Below are 15,934 nucleotides of genomic sequence, written 5' to 3'. Positions count from 1 at the left end.
CTTCTAAGAACCTTTTGTATAAGATCAAGTGTAGTAGCGTTCTTATAAGTTTAGGATATGCCGGGTGAGGGGAATGTAAACAGATGCGCAAGAAGCGCTGAAATAATATCCCTAAATGGTAAAAGTTTGCCAGTATATTTTGGGGATTACACAGCAGGGTGGCGACAAAGTTAACAACTTTGATGTGGAATCCATGAAAACAACCCAAATTTCTGCCTGACACACCTCGTTTGATAAAGGGACGATGTATGGAGGCAGCTATATGGACGACTTTTGGAGGTAGCAATGGAGACAACGTGTGGAGGCTGCTATGGAGACAATTTAATTTGGATAGTGCCTGTATGTGGCAGTCCCAAACATTTTTCAAACCAGAGGAGCAGGTAGGTGGCCCTCCAGTAAAATGGGATAGATTGAGTGCCTGTATGTGGCAGTCCCAAAAATGTTTCAAACCAGAGGAGCAGGTAGGTGGCCCTCCAGTAAAATGGAATAGATTGAGTGCCTGTATGTGGCAGTCCCAAAAATTGTTCAAACCAGAGGAGCAGGTAGGTGGCCCTGCAGTAAAATGGAATAGATTGAGTGCCTGTATGTGGCAGTCCCAAAAATTGTTCAAACCAGAGGAGCAGGTAGGTGGCCCTGCAGTAAAATGGAATAGATTGAGTGCCTGTATGTGGCAGTCCCAAAAATTGTTCAAACCAGAGGAGCAGGTAGGTGGCCCTGCAGTAAAATGGAATAGATTGAGTGCCTGTATGTGGCAGTTCCAAAAATGTTTCAAACCAGAGGAGCAGGTAGGTGGCCCTCCAGTAAAATGGAATAGATTGAGTGCCTGTATGTGGCAGTCCCAAAAATTGTTCAAACCAGAGGAGCAGGTAGGTGGCCCTGCAGTAAAATGGAATAGATTGAGTGCCTGTATGTGGCAGTCCCAAAAATTGTTCAAACCAGAGGAGCAGGTAGGTGGCCCTGCAGTAAAATGGAATAGATTGAGTGCCTGTATGTGGCAGTCCCAAAAATTTTTTAAAACAGAGGACCGGGTAGGTGGCCCTCCAGAAAAATGGAATAGATTGAGTGCCTGTATGTGGCACTCACAAAAATTGTTCAAACCAGAGGAGCAGGTAGGTGGCCCTGCAGTAAAATGGAATAGATTGAGTGCCTGTATGTGGCAGTCCCAAAAATGTTTCAAACCAGAGGAGCAGGTAGGTGGCCCTCCAGTAAAATGGAATAGATTGAGTGCCTGTATGTGGCAGTCCCAAAAATTGTTCAAACCAGAGGAGCAGGTAGGTGGCCCTGCAGTAAAATGGAATAGATTGAGTGCCTGTATGTGGCAGTCCCAAAAATTGTTCAAACCAGAGGAGCAGGTAGGTGGCCCTGCAGTAAAATGGAATAGATTGAGTGCCTGTATGTGGCAGTCCCAAAAATTGTTCAAACCAGAGGAGCAGGTAGGTGGCCCTGCAGTAAAATGGAATAGATTGAGTGCCTGTATGTGGCAGTCCCAAAAATTGTTCAAACCAGAGGAGCAGGTAGGTGGCCCTGCAGTAAAATGGAATAGATTGAGTGCCTGTATGTGGCAGTCCCAAAAATGTTTCAAACCAGAGGAGCAGGTAGGTGGCCCTCCAGTAAAATGGAATAGATTGAGTGCCTGTATGTGGCAGTCCCAAAAATTGTTCAAACCAGAGGAGCAGGTAGGTGGCCCTGCAGTAAAATGGAATAGATTGAGTGCCTGTATGTGGCAGTCCCAAAAATGTTTCAAACCAGAGGAGCAGGTAGGTGGCCCTCCAGTAAAATGGAATAGATTGAGTGCCTGTATGTGGCAGTCCCAAAAATTGTTCAAACCAGAGGAGCAGGTAGGTGGCCCTGCAGTAAAATGGAATAGATTGAGTGCCTGTATGTGGCAGTCCCAAAAATTGTTCAAACCAGAGGAGCAGGTAGGTGGCCCTGCAGTAAAATGGAATAGATTGAGTGCCTGTATGTGGCAGTCCCAAAAATTTTTTAAAACAGAGGACCGGGTAGGTGGCCCTCCAGAAAAATGGAATAGATTGAGTGCCTGTATGTGGCACTCACAAAAATTGTTTCAAACAGAGGACCGGGTAGGTGGCCCTCCAGAAAAATTAAATGCATAAAGTACTATAGGTAGAGCCAGTGGGCCCTGTCAAAAAATAGCCAGTTTCCTCTGCTTTACTGTACAAAGAGCAGGAGAAGGAGGAAAATGAGGAGGAGGAGGAGGAGTGGATAAATTATTCAGGTTGAGCTTCCTTCACCTGCTGGAGATTGGAAATTAGGAGAAATCCATGCTTTATTCATCTTGATAAGCGTCAGCCTGTCAGCGCTGTCAGTCGACAGGCGTGTACGCTTATCGGTGATGATGCCACCAGCTGCACTGAAAACCCGCTCGGACAAGACGCTAGCGGCAGGGCAGGCAAGAACCTCCAAGGCGTAGAGCGCCAGTTCGTGCCACATGTCCAGCTTTGAAACCCAGTAGTTGTAGGGAGCTGTGTGATCATTTAGGACGATGGTATGGTCAGCTACGTACTCCCTCACCATCTTTCTGTAAAGATCAGCCCTACTCTGCCGAGACTGGGGACAGGTGACAGTGTCTTGCTGGGGTGACATAAAGCTGGCAAAAGCCTTGTAAAGCGTACCCTTGCCAGTGCTGGACAAGCTGCCTGCTCGCCTACTCTCCCTCGCTACTTGTCCCGCAGAACTACGCACTCTGCCGCTAGCGCTGTCAGAAGGGAAATACTGTTTCAGCTTGTGCACCAGGGCCTGCTGGTATTCATGCATTCTCACACTCCTTTCCTCTCCAGGGATGAGAGTGGGAAGATTTTGCTTGTACCGTGGGTCCAGGAGAGTGAACACCCAGTAATCGGTGCTGGAATAAATTCTTTGAACGCGAGGGTCACGGGATAGGCAGCCTAGCATGAAATCTGCCATATGCGCCAGAGTACCAACGCGTAAGAATTCACTCCCCTCACTGGCCTGACTGTCCATTTCCTCCTCCTCCAACTCCTCCAACTCCTCTTCTTCTGCCCATACACGCTGAACAGTGAAGGACTCAACAATGGTCCCCTCTTGTGTCTCGCCAACATTCTCCTCCTCTTCCTCCTCATCCTCCTCCACCTCCACCTCCTCCGATATGCGCTGAGAAACAGACCTCAGGGTGCTTTGGCTATCAACAAGGGAATATTCTTCCCCCGTCTCTTGTGACGAGCGCAAAGCTTCCGACTTCATGCTGACCAGAGAGTTTTTCAACAGGCCAAGCAGCGGGATGGTGAGGCTGATGATGGCGGCATCGCCACTGACCATCTGTGTTGACTCCTCAAAGTTACTCAGCACCTGACAGATATCAGACATCCACGTCCACTCCTCATTGTAGACTTGAGGAAGCTGACTGACCTGACTACCAGTTCTGGTGGAAGTTGACATCTGGCAGTCTACAATCGCTCTGCGCTGCTGGTAAACTCTGGATAACATGGTCAGTGTTGAATTCCACCTCGTGGGCACGTCGCACAACAGTCGGTGAGCGGGCAGTTGGAGGCGGCGCTGCGCTGCCCTGAGAGTGGCAGCATCTGGGCTGGACTTCCTGAAATGCGCACAGATGCGGCGCACCTTCGTGAGCAAATCAGACAGATTGGGGTATGTCTTGAGGAAACGCTGCACTATCAGATTTAACACATGGGCCAGGCATGGCACATGTGTCAGTCTGCCGAGTTGCAGAGCCGCCACCAGGTTACGGCCGTTGTCACACACAACCATTCCCGGCTTGAGGTTCAGCGGTGCCAGCCACAGATCAGTCTGCGCCGTGATGCCCTGTAATAGCTCTTGGGCGGTGTGCCTTTTGTCGCCTAGGCTCAGCAGTTTGAGCACCGCCTGCTGTCGCTTAGCGACGGCACTGCTGCTGTGCCTAGAGCTACCGACTGATGGCGCCGTGCCCACGGATGGTAGTTCGGAGGAGGAGGTGGAGGAGGGGTGGGAGGAGGAGGAGGCATAGTAGGCCTGAAACACCTGGACCGAGGTAGGCCCCGCAATCCTCGGCGTCGGCAGTATATGAGCAGCCCCAGGGTCAGACTCGGTCCCAGCCTCCACCAAGTTAACCCAATGTGCCGTCAGCGATATATAGTGGCCCTGCCCGGCAGCACTCGTCCACGTGTCCGTGGTCAGGTGGACCTTGTCAGAAACGGCGTTGGTCAGGGCACGGATGATGTTGTCTGACACGTGCTGGTGCAGGGCTGGGACGGCACATCGGGAAAAGTAGTGGCGGCTGGGGACCGAATACCGAGGGGCGGCCGCCGCCATGAGGTTGCGAAAGGCCTCGGTCTCTACTAGCCTATAGGGCAGCATCTCCAGGCTAAGCAATCTGGAGATGTGCACATTAAGGGCTTGGGCGTGCGGGTGGGTTGCACTATATTTGCGTTTCCGCTCCAGCGTCTGGGGTATGGAGAGCTGAACGCTGGTGGATGCTGTGGAGGATCGTGGAGGCGACGATGGGGTTTTTGTGGCAGGGTCCTGGGCAGGGGGCTGACTAGCAGCTGACACAGGGGAAGGAGCAGTGGTGTGCACGGCCGGAGGTGAACGGGCTTGTTGCCACTGAGTGGGGTGCTTAGCATTCATATGCCTGCGCATACTGGTGGTAGTTAAGCTAGTAGTGGTGGAACCCCTGCTGAGCCTGGTTTGGCAAATGTTGCACACCACAGTCCGTCGGTCATCCGGTGTTTCCTTAAAGAACCTCCACACTTCTGAAGATCTAGCCCTCGCCGCAAGAGCCCTCACCACGGGAGCTTCACTAGTTGACAGTGGCGCTGATGCACCAGCTCTGGCCCTGCCTCTCCGTCTGGCCCCACCACTGCCTCTTCCAACCTGTTCAGGTCGAGGACTCTCCTCCGTCTCAGAAGCACTGTGTTCACCCGGCCTCTCAACCCAGCTTGGGTCTGTCACCTCATCATCCTCCGATCCCTCAGTCTGCTCCCCCCTCGGACTTCCTGCCCTGACAACAACTTCCCCACTGTCTGACAACCGTGTCTCCTCATCGTCGGACACCTCTTTACACACTTTCACTACGTCAAGAAGGTCATCATCACCCACAGACTGTGACTGGTGGAAAACCTGGGCATCGGAAAATTGCTCAGCAGCAACCGGACAAGTGGTTTGTGACTGTGGGAAGGGTCCAGAAAACAGTTCCTCAGAGTATGCCGGTTCAAATGCCAAATTTTCCTGGGAGGGGGCAGACTGGGGGGGAGGAGGCTGAGGTGCAGGAGCTGGAGGAGTGGCGATTTCGGTGACATGGGTGGACTGCGTGGAAGACTGACTGGTGGTGGACAAATTGCTCGAAGCATTGTCAGCAATCCACGACATCACCTGTTCGCACTGTTCTGGCCTCAACAGTGCTCTACCACGAGTCCCAGTAACTTCAGACATGAACCTAGGGAGTGTAGCTCTGCGGCGTTCCCCTGCTCCCTCATCAGCAGGTGGTGTCTCACCCCGCCCAGGACCACGGCCTCTGACCCCTGCAGTAGTTGGACGCCCACGTCCCCGCCCTCGTCCTCTACCCCTAGCCCTCGGGTTAAACATTTTTAAAATGAGAGTTATAACTTTATTTTTTTTTTTACTTTTTTTTGTTTTTTTTGTGTTTTTTTTTTTTTTTTTGTGTTTTTTGTTTTTTTTTGAGTTTTTAAAACCAAACAATGCTATCCTATTGCTATGGCTATTTTCTAGCCAAGTATCAAAGGAAGCACAGTACTATGCCAGATGAGATGACACTGAGTTATTGCCTAATAGAAATCCAACCCCTACTGAATTTTGCCACTTCGGCCTTTGCTATGGATATGTGCGCCACTAAGCGCAGAACACAGCGGTCGCAAGTCCCACTACAAATTGCTCAGAATTGGCAAGTACATGCACTGCAGAAACTACAGCCACCAGCAGATCAACCAGAAATCAAATATATAGAACGCTACTGTAGGCTTCAAGATCAAGAAGCTGTTTGTATTCTCCTATGGCTATTTTCTAGCCAAGTATCAAAGGAAGCACAGTACTATGCCGGATGAGATGACACTGAGTTATTGCCTAATAGAAATCCAACCCCTACTGAATTTTGCCACTTCGGCCTTTGCTATGGATATGTGCGCCACTAAGCGCAGAACACAGCGGTCGCAAGTCCCACTACAAATTGCTCAGAATTGGCAAGTACATGCACTGCAGAAACTACAGCCACCAGCAGATCAACCAGAAATCAAATATATAGAACGCTACTGTAGGCTTCAAGAAGCTGTTTGTATTCTCCTATGGCTATTTTCTAGCCAAGTATCAAAGGAAGCACAGTACTATGCCAGATGAGATGACACTGAGTTATTGCCTAATAGAAATCCAACCCCTACTGAATTTTGCCACTTCGGCCTTTGCTATGGATATGTGCGCCACTAAGCGCAGAACACAGCGGTCGCAAGTCTCACTACAAATTGCTCAGAATTGGCAAGTACATGCACTGCAGAAACTACAGCCACCAGCAGATCAACCAGAAATCAAATATATAGAACGCTACTGTAGGCTTCAAGAAGCTGTTTGTATTCTCCTATGGCTATTTTCTAGCCAAGTATCAAAGGAAGCACAGTACTATGCCAGATGAGATGACACTGAGTTATTGCCTAATAGAAATCCAACCCCTACTTAATTTTGCCACTTCAGCCTTTGCTATGGATATGTGCGCCACTAAGCGCAGAACACAGCGGTCGCAAGTCTCACTACAAATTGCTCAGAATTGGCAAGTACATGCACTGCAGAAACTACAGCCACCAGCAGATCAACCAGAAATCAAATATATAGAACGCTACTGTAGGCTTCAAGAAGCTGTTTGTATTCTCCTATGGCTATTTTCTAGCCAAGTATCAAAGGAAGCACAGTACTATGCCAGATGAGATGACACTGAGTTATTGCCTAATAGAAATCCAACCCCTACTGAATTTTGCCACTTCAGCCTTTGCTATGGATATGTGCGCCACTAAGCGCAGAACACAGCGGTCGCAAGTCCCACTACAAATTGCTCAGAATTGGCAAGTACATGCACTGCAGAAACTACAGCCACCAGCAGATCAACCAGAAATCAAATATATAGAACGCTACTGTAGGCTTCAAGAAGCTGTTTGTATTCTCCTATGGCTATTTTCTAGCCAAGTATCAAAGGAAGCACAGTACTATGCCAGATGAGATGACACTGAGTTATTGCCTAATAGAAATCCAACCCCTACTTAATTTTGCCACTTCAGCCTTTGCTATGGATATGTGCGCCACTAAGCGCAGAACACAGCGGTCGCAAGTCTCACTACAAATTGCTCAGAATTGGCAAGTACATGCACTGCAGAAACTACAGCCACCAGCAGATCAACCAGAAATCAAATATATAGAACGCTACTGTAGGCTTCAAGAAGCTGTTTGTATTCTCCTATGGCTATTTTCTAGCCAAGTATCAAAGGAAGCACAGTACTATGCCAGATGAGATGACACTGAGTTATTGCCTAATAGAAATCCAACCCCTACTGAATTTTGCCACTTCAGCCTTTGCTATGGATATGTGCGCCACTAAGCGCAGAACACAGCGGTCGCAAGTCTCACTACAAATTGCTCAGAATTGGCAAGTACATGCACTGCAGAAACTACAGCCACCAGCAGATCAACCAGAAATCAAATATATAGAACGCTACTGTAGGCTTCAAGAAGCTGTTTGTATTCTCCTATGGCTATTTTCTAGCCAAGTATCAAAGGAAGCACAGTACTATGCCAGATGAGATGACACTGAGTTATTGCCTAATAGAAATCCAACCCCTACTGAATTTTCCCACTTCGGTCTTTGCTATGGATATGTGTGCCACTAAGAGCTAAACACAACGGTAGCAAGTCCCCCTGCTAATTCCTCACAAAATGGTAAAAGATGCAAATTAAAATAAAAAAAGTAGAACGTTATTGTAGCCCTAAGAAGGGCTGTTGGGTTCTTTGAGAATCACTCCTGCCTAACAGTAAGCTAATAGAACACCCTAACGCTTTCCCTGAGCAGCAGCAGCTCTCTCCCTAGCGGCATCCAGAGACAGAATGATCCGAGCAGCGCGGCCAGCGGCTAGTCTATCCCAGGGTCACCTGATCTGGCCAGCCAACCACTGCTATCGACGTGTAAGGGTACCACGTCATGCTGGGTGGAGTGCAGAGTCTCCTGGCTTGTGATTGGCTCTGTTTCTGGCCGGCAAAAAGCAAAACGGCGGGAGCTGCCATTTTCTCGAGCGGGCGAAGTATTCGTCCGAGTAACGAGCAGTTTCGAGTACCCTAATGCTCGACCGAGCATCAAGCTCGGACGAGCATGTTCGCTCATCTCTAATCCTAAATCTAACACAAATCATTGACTCCCGTAGGACGCCTGCAATTTTGTTAGCCTTGAACGCCAAGAAGGCGTTCAACCAAATTCACTGGTCGTACGCCTTCTCGGCATTACAGACCATGGGTATCACCGGGAACTTCCTGAGGGCTATTAAAGCCCTATACTCTAAACCATCAGCCAGGCTGTTTACCAATGGCACCTTATCAGAATCTTTCCAAATTACAAATGGAACCCGTCAAGGGTGTCCATTGTCCCCTTTAGTTTTTATTCTTTCTCTAGAACCTCTGGCAGCTATGCTCAGACATCACCCCGACATACAAGGAATCAAGGTGGGTGGCAAATCACATCTTATTTCGCTTTACGCGGACGACATTATATTATCCATGTCACAACCAAAAACTTCCCTAGAAAAATCAATGGAAGTGATCTCCGCATTCAGCAAATTGTTGTATTATAAATTAAATACGCAAAAAAAAGCAAGCAATGCCCCTTTTCATTCCTCAGTCCTCTATAGAAATTTTAAAACAAAGGTACCCATTTGACTGGCAAATGGAACAGATACAGTGTCTAGGGATAATGGTAACCAAGACACATAGCCAATTATACAAACATAATCACCAAAAGCTCCTAACAAAACTGAAACAAGAAGCTGCACAAATACAAAAAGCAGAAGTGGCGTGGATAGGAAGAATAGCAGCATTTAAAATGTTGCTACCTAGGATGCTATATTTATTCCACAGATTACCAGTACCAGTACCAAACGGTTTCTTTACAGAGGCTCAGAAGATGGCGTCTCAGTGTATTTGGGGAGGTTGCAGACCTAGAATTGCCAGAGCTATCATGTCTAAGCATAAATTCTCAGGGGGTATGGGTATACCGGACATAAAAGCTTATTATCAAGCGTCAATACTAGCCAATGCAGCCAAATGGTGGGATTCTCCAACCGCAGAAACACATATGCCTTGGATGCAAATTAAACAAACAGTAGCAGGAGATTTCCATATTAAAGAGATTCTATATGCTAGTAGCTTAATGCCAGAGAAAGTATTATTGTTATCTCCGATTACTAAGGCAATCATACCGTGTTGGGAAAATTTGCAGTCTAAAGGATCTTTTTCTACCATGAATATCAGGGAACTTCCAATAGAGATACTAGATATAGCTTTAGGGGGAACCTATGTTAAAAAATGGAAAGAAAGAGGTATAACCAAAATATCACAAATTCTCAAGGACCAAAAGGTAATCCCCTTTGACGAATTTAATTCAAACATTTGGCCTAATATCAAGAGATATTTTCTTGTACTTAAGAGTAAAACATATAACATTCCGTGTTATTAGCACGGAAATGTAAATTCGATGAAAGCCTCCTTACACTCCTAGTAGCGACAAAAAAGGGCTTGTTCCCGTTTTATAGCCAATTGACAGGAGCATGGGATTTTAAAAAATCTCAGCCATTCTCAAAATAGGAAAAGATCCTAGCTAAAGAATTTTCTGAGGCAGAATGGAAGGACGCCCTCAGGGAGACACACAAATCCCTGAAATGCAGTGCCCAGGTGGAAAATGCCTTAAAAACAGTACTACATTGGTATTTCACCCCTGATCAAATTCATATAGCATACCCTGGGGCATCTCCTTACTGCTGGAGGAATTACGGAGGAAAGGGTACACTTTTTCACATATTGTGGGATTGTCTATACATAAGTGGCTTTTGGAGCCAGGTATATAAGTTAATGGAGCAGATATTTATGCAAAAAGTGCCCAAAGACCCGGCCCAAGCGCTTTTACACCTGAATTTACCCCATCTAGAAAAGGGCAACAGAGCACTCCTGTGTAAACTATTCTCAGTGGCTAGGCTAATAATGTGCAGACATTGGAAACAATTGAATCCCCCGTCTCTGACGGAATATACAAAGGAGGTAAATAGAGTATACGAACTAGAAAAAATCCTGGCATACGGATGGCTCAAATCACAACCTATCCAACAAATATGGGCTCCGTGGGCTGCACAACCCTTTAGCTCTAGTGCAAAGTAGAAGGGAAAAAGATAATAAGGTACTGGTACTGGAAATAATAAGGCACGTTCCCTAGAAGATCCGGGAAATGAGGTGGGAATAGTAACTTGATGCATGTGAGACCTGTTATCCAGTTATGTTGTTTTAGTTATAAATGTTTAGACAATATGCGAGTAACATATATTGGAAGAAAATAACGAAAGACAGCACATTTTATGTAAGGCAAGTTTATTTTGCATATACAGCAAGTATTTAAACTGGCAATACTGTTTTTCAGAGTAAGACAGAGGTAATTGATGTATAATATGTCATGTTACTGCAATTGTTCCTTTGTGAAAATATGTTTGAAAAAACTTCAATAAAAACAAATGAAACAAAAAAATCATAGTACAATCAATTAGTACAAACTGCTTGCACAGGTATTTAAAAAGTGTCACCATCACATTTGTGTCACACATGACACTTTTGTGGAGCAGCCGCACTAAGCATCATGTAACATAAATTAGGGGGAATTCTGGTGCTCAGTCGCACCGTGCCCTACATTTAAAATGCAAAGTCCGAAAGAATTGTGTTGCACGCCCTACGTTAAAGGTGTAGCAAGTGGTGCCCTCTGTTAGGGTAGTGCAGAGAGTGAAAGATTCATGAAGAACAGGTGCCAGAAATCTGGTGGAGTAAATGTGCCCCTGGGGCTGCCATAGAAATGATCAGGCCCCCCTGAAGATTGCGCAGGGTGGGAGGGGTGATCATGGGGGTGAAACCACTGGCAGGCGATTTAAATGGTGCTGATTGCGGTATTTAAAAGTTTAAACACCCACGATCGAAGCTCATTCCGACTGTGGGTGTTAAACTGGGTGTCAGCTTTTAGTTACAGCTGACACCCGTTGTATACTGATACCAGTGCAGCTGCAATTTCCAAGTGGTTAATGGCACTTTGCACCATATTAACAAATCATTGCACACACTGTTCAATTATATGGTGCAGGGGGCGTGGTTTAGCCAACTCACCATAATCACCCTTCGCCAGCGACTCCAAGCACCCTCACAAGTGCTTTGCTTACCTCCCTAAGCCTATGGGCAAGAGGGGTGAAGATGCCAACCTGGTAACCAAGCGCATTCCACAGTATTTTCCAGCTACCCCCAGTCACAGCAAACATGGCGCCAGCACCACGAGGCTGAAGGTAAGAAGCCGGCAGGAAGACCAATTTGCCAGCGCAGCTACACCAAGCACGGTACAACAAATCTCCCAGAAAGCGATCACATCAGGGGGAATCCCCAAGACAACCTCAGACAACACACTCAACATACCTATCAGGTGGTGAGACATGCCAAAGCAGGGTAAGAACGCCCGCCCCATAAAATCGTCTCTACAGCAGAACCCCTAAAACTCCTGAAGAGCCAAGCCAACAGTGGCAAAGGTTACACCTTAACCCGCAAGCGGAACCCTGGGAAACTGAGACAAAGCACATGGAGGGAGACACAGAGGCTGATGAGACAGATGCCTTTGGAGCGTTCCAAACTTCCTATAAGGCTGTGACAGAGCACCTACTTAAAGACATATTAGAAGCTCTACGTTCCTCTCTAACTTCTAACCTACTTAAACTAATAAGCCCTCTCCATATCTGAAATTAAAGAACAAGTTTCCCATGTGGAGTCCAAAATGGCCGAATACATTTCTGAATTTAATAACTTAGCTGATGGTCATCAAACACTGGAAGAAAAAGTGTCCCAGATGCAAGCAAAGTTGATCGATTATGAGAACCACAACACCAAAGACCAACTGCTGGCCTATTACAGAAAACACTCAACTCTTCCGACTCCTTACAATGTGATCAAGCTATAAGTGGACTTATCTGCGGCTACATTGCAGGCCAGAAGAGTCCTTCAGCCTTTAACCACGTTACTGAATCTCTACACTCCTCACAGACATCAACTAAGATTTGCACGAAAGGTGATGAAGATAGCAACCAAAGTGCAAAGGGGCAACCTTCTATTCTGCGGGGACTTTAATGCCCCTCTGACAACCACAATTGACATGACCTCTCAAAACCCCAAACTCAATACACAGACTGGATCAGGTCATTTCAGCCAACTCGTTGTTTGATGTCTGGAGAGTTTACCACTCATATTAAAAAGATTTCACATATTTTTCCTCCCGACATCAAACATACTCGAAAATTGACTTATTTTTGTTACACAAGCAGGGACAAGACAGGACAATGGTAGCACCAAGGGTGGACACAGGAGGTGCAGCGTGCAGACTGGGAGCAGTAGTTCTACAACAAGCAAAGGCCAGCTGAGCAAGGACATGTCCAGGGCAGGACAGGAAATATATATCAAACAGGAAGTAAGATGGCACCTGGTTGAGACAACATCCACCATCTTAACTGAGGGAAAACTTAAGGGCAAGGCAAACTAGATGGGGAATAGCAGAGCAATGCCTGACAGCAGCTTCCCATCGGATATGATGAACGACATAATCACTACCATTCCCAAAGCAGGTAAAGATCCGAATGAAACTTCATACTACAGGCCTATCTCACTCCTTAATGCAGATATCAAACTGTATTTCAAAATATTAGCTAGTCGCTTGATGAAGGTCACCACATATCTCATAAAAGATGATCAGACGGGCTTCACCCCAAAGAGGCAAGCTCCTGACAATACACGCAGAGTTATCTCCTGAATGCAACACTGTGAAAAGAAACAGACACCATCAGTGTTTGTGATGATTGACGCAGAAAAGGCGTTTTGCCCGAGTAAATTGGTCCTATGCCTTTTCGACCCTTGGTAAATTTGGCTTCTCTGGTTGAATCTACTCTGCTATTAAAGTGTTATATTTTTACCATCAAAGTGCTGGATAATGGGGTCTTGTCAGACTCTGTTTATTTGAAAAATGGAATAAGACAGGGGTGTCCACTCTCCCCTACCCTTTTCAATTTATCAATTGAACTACTAGCTGAGCAATCAGATCCAATGATCGGACAGCGGGTGTAGAGATGGGAAAAGAATCACACAAACATGCTTTATTCACAGATGACGTTATCGTAATGCATACAAATCCCATTTCATCCTTACAACACTGCTAGGCAGGTTAAAGGCCTTTGGACAGGTTTCATTTTACAAACTTAACCCTACCAAGACACAGAATCTCCCCATCTCTATGCCTGCCACAGATATTAATTCATTAAAACAAAAATTTGATTTAGACTGAAGGACAGACACAATAGACTATATAGGCATTAAATTGGCATCTCCTATGATAAACCTCTTCAAACATAACTTTGCTGCCCTCCTGGCAAAGACGGCCCTCGAGTAAGACGATTTTTCCAGACATGTTACTTCATGGTTTGGGAGAATTGCACTGTATAAGATGATGATTCTACCCAAATACCCAGATCTCTTCCGCACCCTCCTATCAACATGTCAAAATTCTTTTTCACACAGGCCAAGAAACACATGTCCAAGTTTATCCGGCAAGGCAAAAAAACCAAGAACAGCTCTGTCCCTCTTAACAAAGCATAGACTAGCAGGAGGTTTAGGGGTTCCCAGCCTAGAGGACTACCACACTGCTTGCATTGTAGATCCGCTATCGCACTGGTAGAACTCAAACTTAGAGAAAGCCTGGATTAGGATAGAACTAGCCCTTACAAATTCTACATTGTTAAGGAATAGACTTGAAACTTGAAGCCGTCCCAGACTGATGTGCACACAGTACAAGCCTCAGATAGGAGCTGGTCGGTTTATTTGACAAAAACAAAACAGATGAATTAAATTACCCTACAGGATATACCAATTAACTCGCTCAGTTTTGGCTTGTGATTCCAAGTGGCTAGTGAACTTAAGTGGAGTTGAAAAAAGCGGAGTTTGAAAAAGAGAAGTCCACAGAACTGTAAGTAATCTACATATCTCACTATCGCCATACAGTGAGAAACACTACAGGCATATATTGAGAAACACTACCCCTATACAACAAAGAACACTACGCTCATACAGTGAGGAATGCTACCGCCATACAGGAAGGAACACTACCACCATACAGTGAGGAATGCTACCTTTATACAGTGAGGCATACTACTACCATTTAGTGAGAAATACTACCACCATACATTGAGGAGCATGCAAACACTGGTCTTCTTTTGTGCTTTTTGGTGCAAACCTTTTTTCACATTGTGCTTATATTGTTAGATTAAGTAAAATCACTAGATATAGGCTAATTGATTCTAACAAATCAGAATTCATTCCATATTTCAGGAAAACTTGGATTTTAATGAATCCGAAGTTTATTGTGATTCATGGGAAAGAATTACTAATTTATTTTTATTCCCCTTCATTAGCAGAGAACTCTGGGAAGAAGACAGGAACTTGGCGGTACTGTTCCTCACTGTATGTCAGTAGTGTCCCTCACTGTATGGTGGTAGTGTTCCATACTGAATGGTGGTAGTGTTCCTCAGTGTATGTTGGTAGTGTCCCTCACTGTATGGCGGTAGTGTTCCTCAGTGTATGACGGTAGTGTTCTTCATTGTATGGAGGTAATGTTCCTCACTGTATGACGGTACTGTTCCTCACTGTATGGGGTAGTGTTCCTCCTGTATGGGGTTAGTATTCCTCACTGTTTGGGGGTAGTGTTCCTCACAGTATGGGGGTAGTATTTCTCACTGTATGACGGTACTGTTCCTCACTGTATGGGGTAGTGTTCCTCCTGTATGGGGGTAGTATTCCTCACTGTATGGCGGTAGTGTTCCTCACTGTATGGGGGTAGTGTTCCTCTCTGTATGGCGGTAGTGTTCCTCACTGTATGGGGGTAGTGTTCCTCGCTGTATGGCGGTAGTGTTCCTCACTGTATGGGGGTAGTGTTCCTCGCTGTATGGCAGCAGTGTTCCTCACTGTATGGCGCTAGTATTCCTCACTGTATGGGGGTAGGATTCCTCACTGTATGGAGGTAGTGCTCCTCAATGTATGGTGGTAGTATTTCTCACTAAATGGGGGTAGTAGGCCTCACTGTATAAAGGTAGTATTCCTCGCTGTATGGCGGTAGCATTCCTCACTGTATGAGCGTAGTGTTCCTCATTGTATAGGGGTAGTGTTTCTCAATATATACCTGTAGTGTTTCTTACTGTATGGCGATAGTGTTCCTCACTGTATGGTGGTAGTGTTCCTCATTGTATGGGGGTAGTTTCCCTCACTGTATGGCCGCAGTGTTGCTCACTGTATGGCGGTAGTGTTCCTAAGTGTATGTGGGTAGTGTCCCTCACTGCATGGGGGTAGTATTCCTCACTGTATGGTGGTATTGTTCCTCAATGAAAAGGGGAAGTGTTCCTGACTGTATGGAGGTAGTGTTCCTCACTGTATGGAGGTAGCGTTCCTCACTGCATGGTGGTAGTATTCCTCACAGTGTGGGGGTAGTGTTCCTCACTGTATGTCGGTACTGTTCCTCACTGTGTGGCAGTAGTGTTCCTCACTGTATGTGGCTAGTGTTCCTCACTGTATGGGGGTAGCATTCCTACATGTATGGGGGTAGCATTCCTCATTGTATGGGGGTTCTGTCCCTCACTGTATGGGGGTAGAGTCCTTC

The sequence above is a fragment of the Engystomops pustulosus genome, chromosome 1 (genome assembly GCF_040894005.1).
Source record: "Engystomops pustulosus chromosome 1, aEngPut4.maternal, whole genome shotgun sequence".
Lineage (NCBI taxonomy): Eukaryota > Metazoa > Chordata > Amphibia > Anura > Leptodactylidae > Engystomops > Engystomops pustulosus.
The sequence above is the reverse complement of the archived record's forward strand: the minus strand, read 5'-3'. Positions refer to the sequence as shown.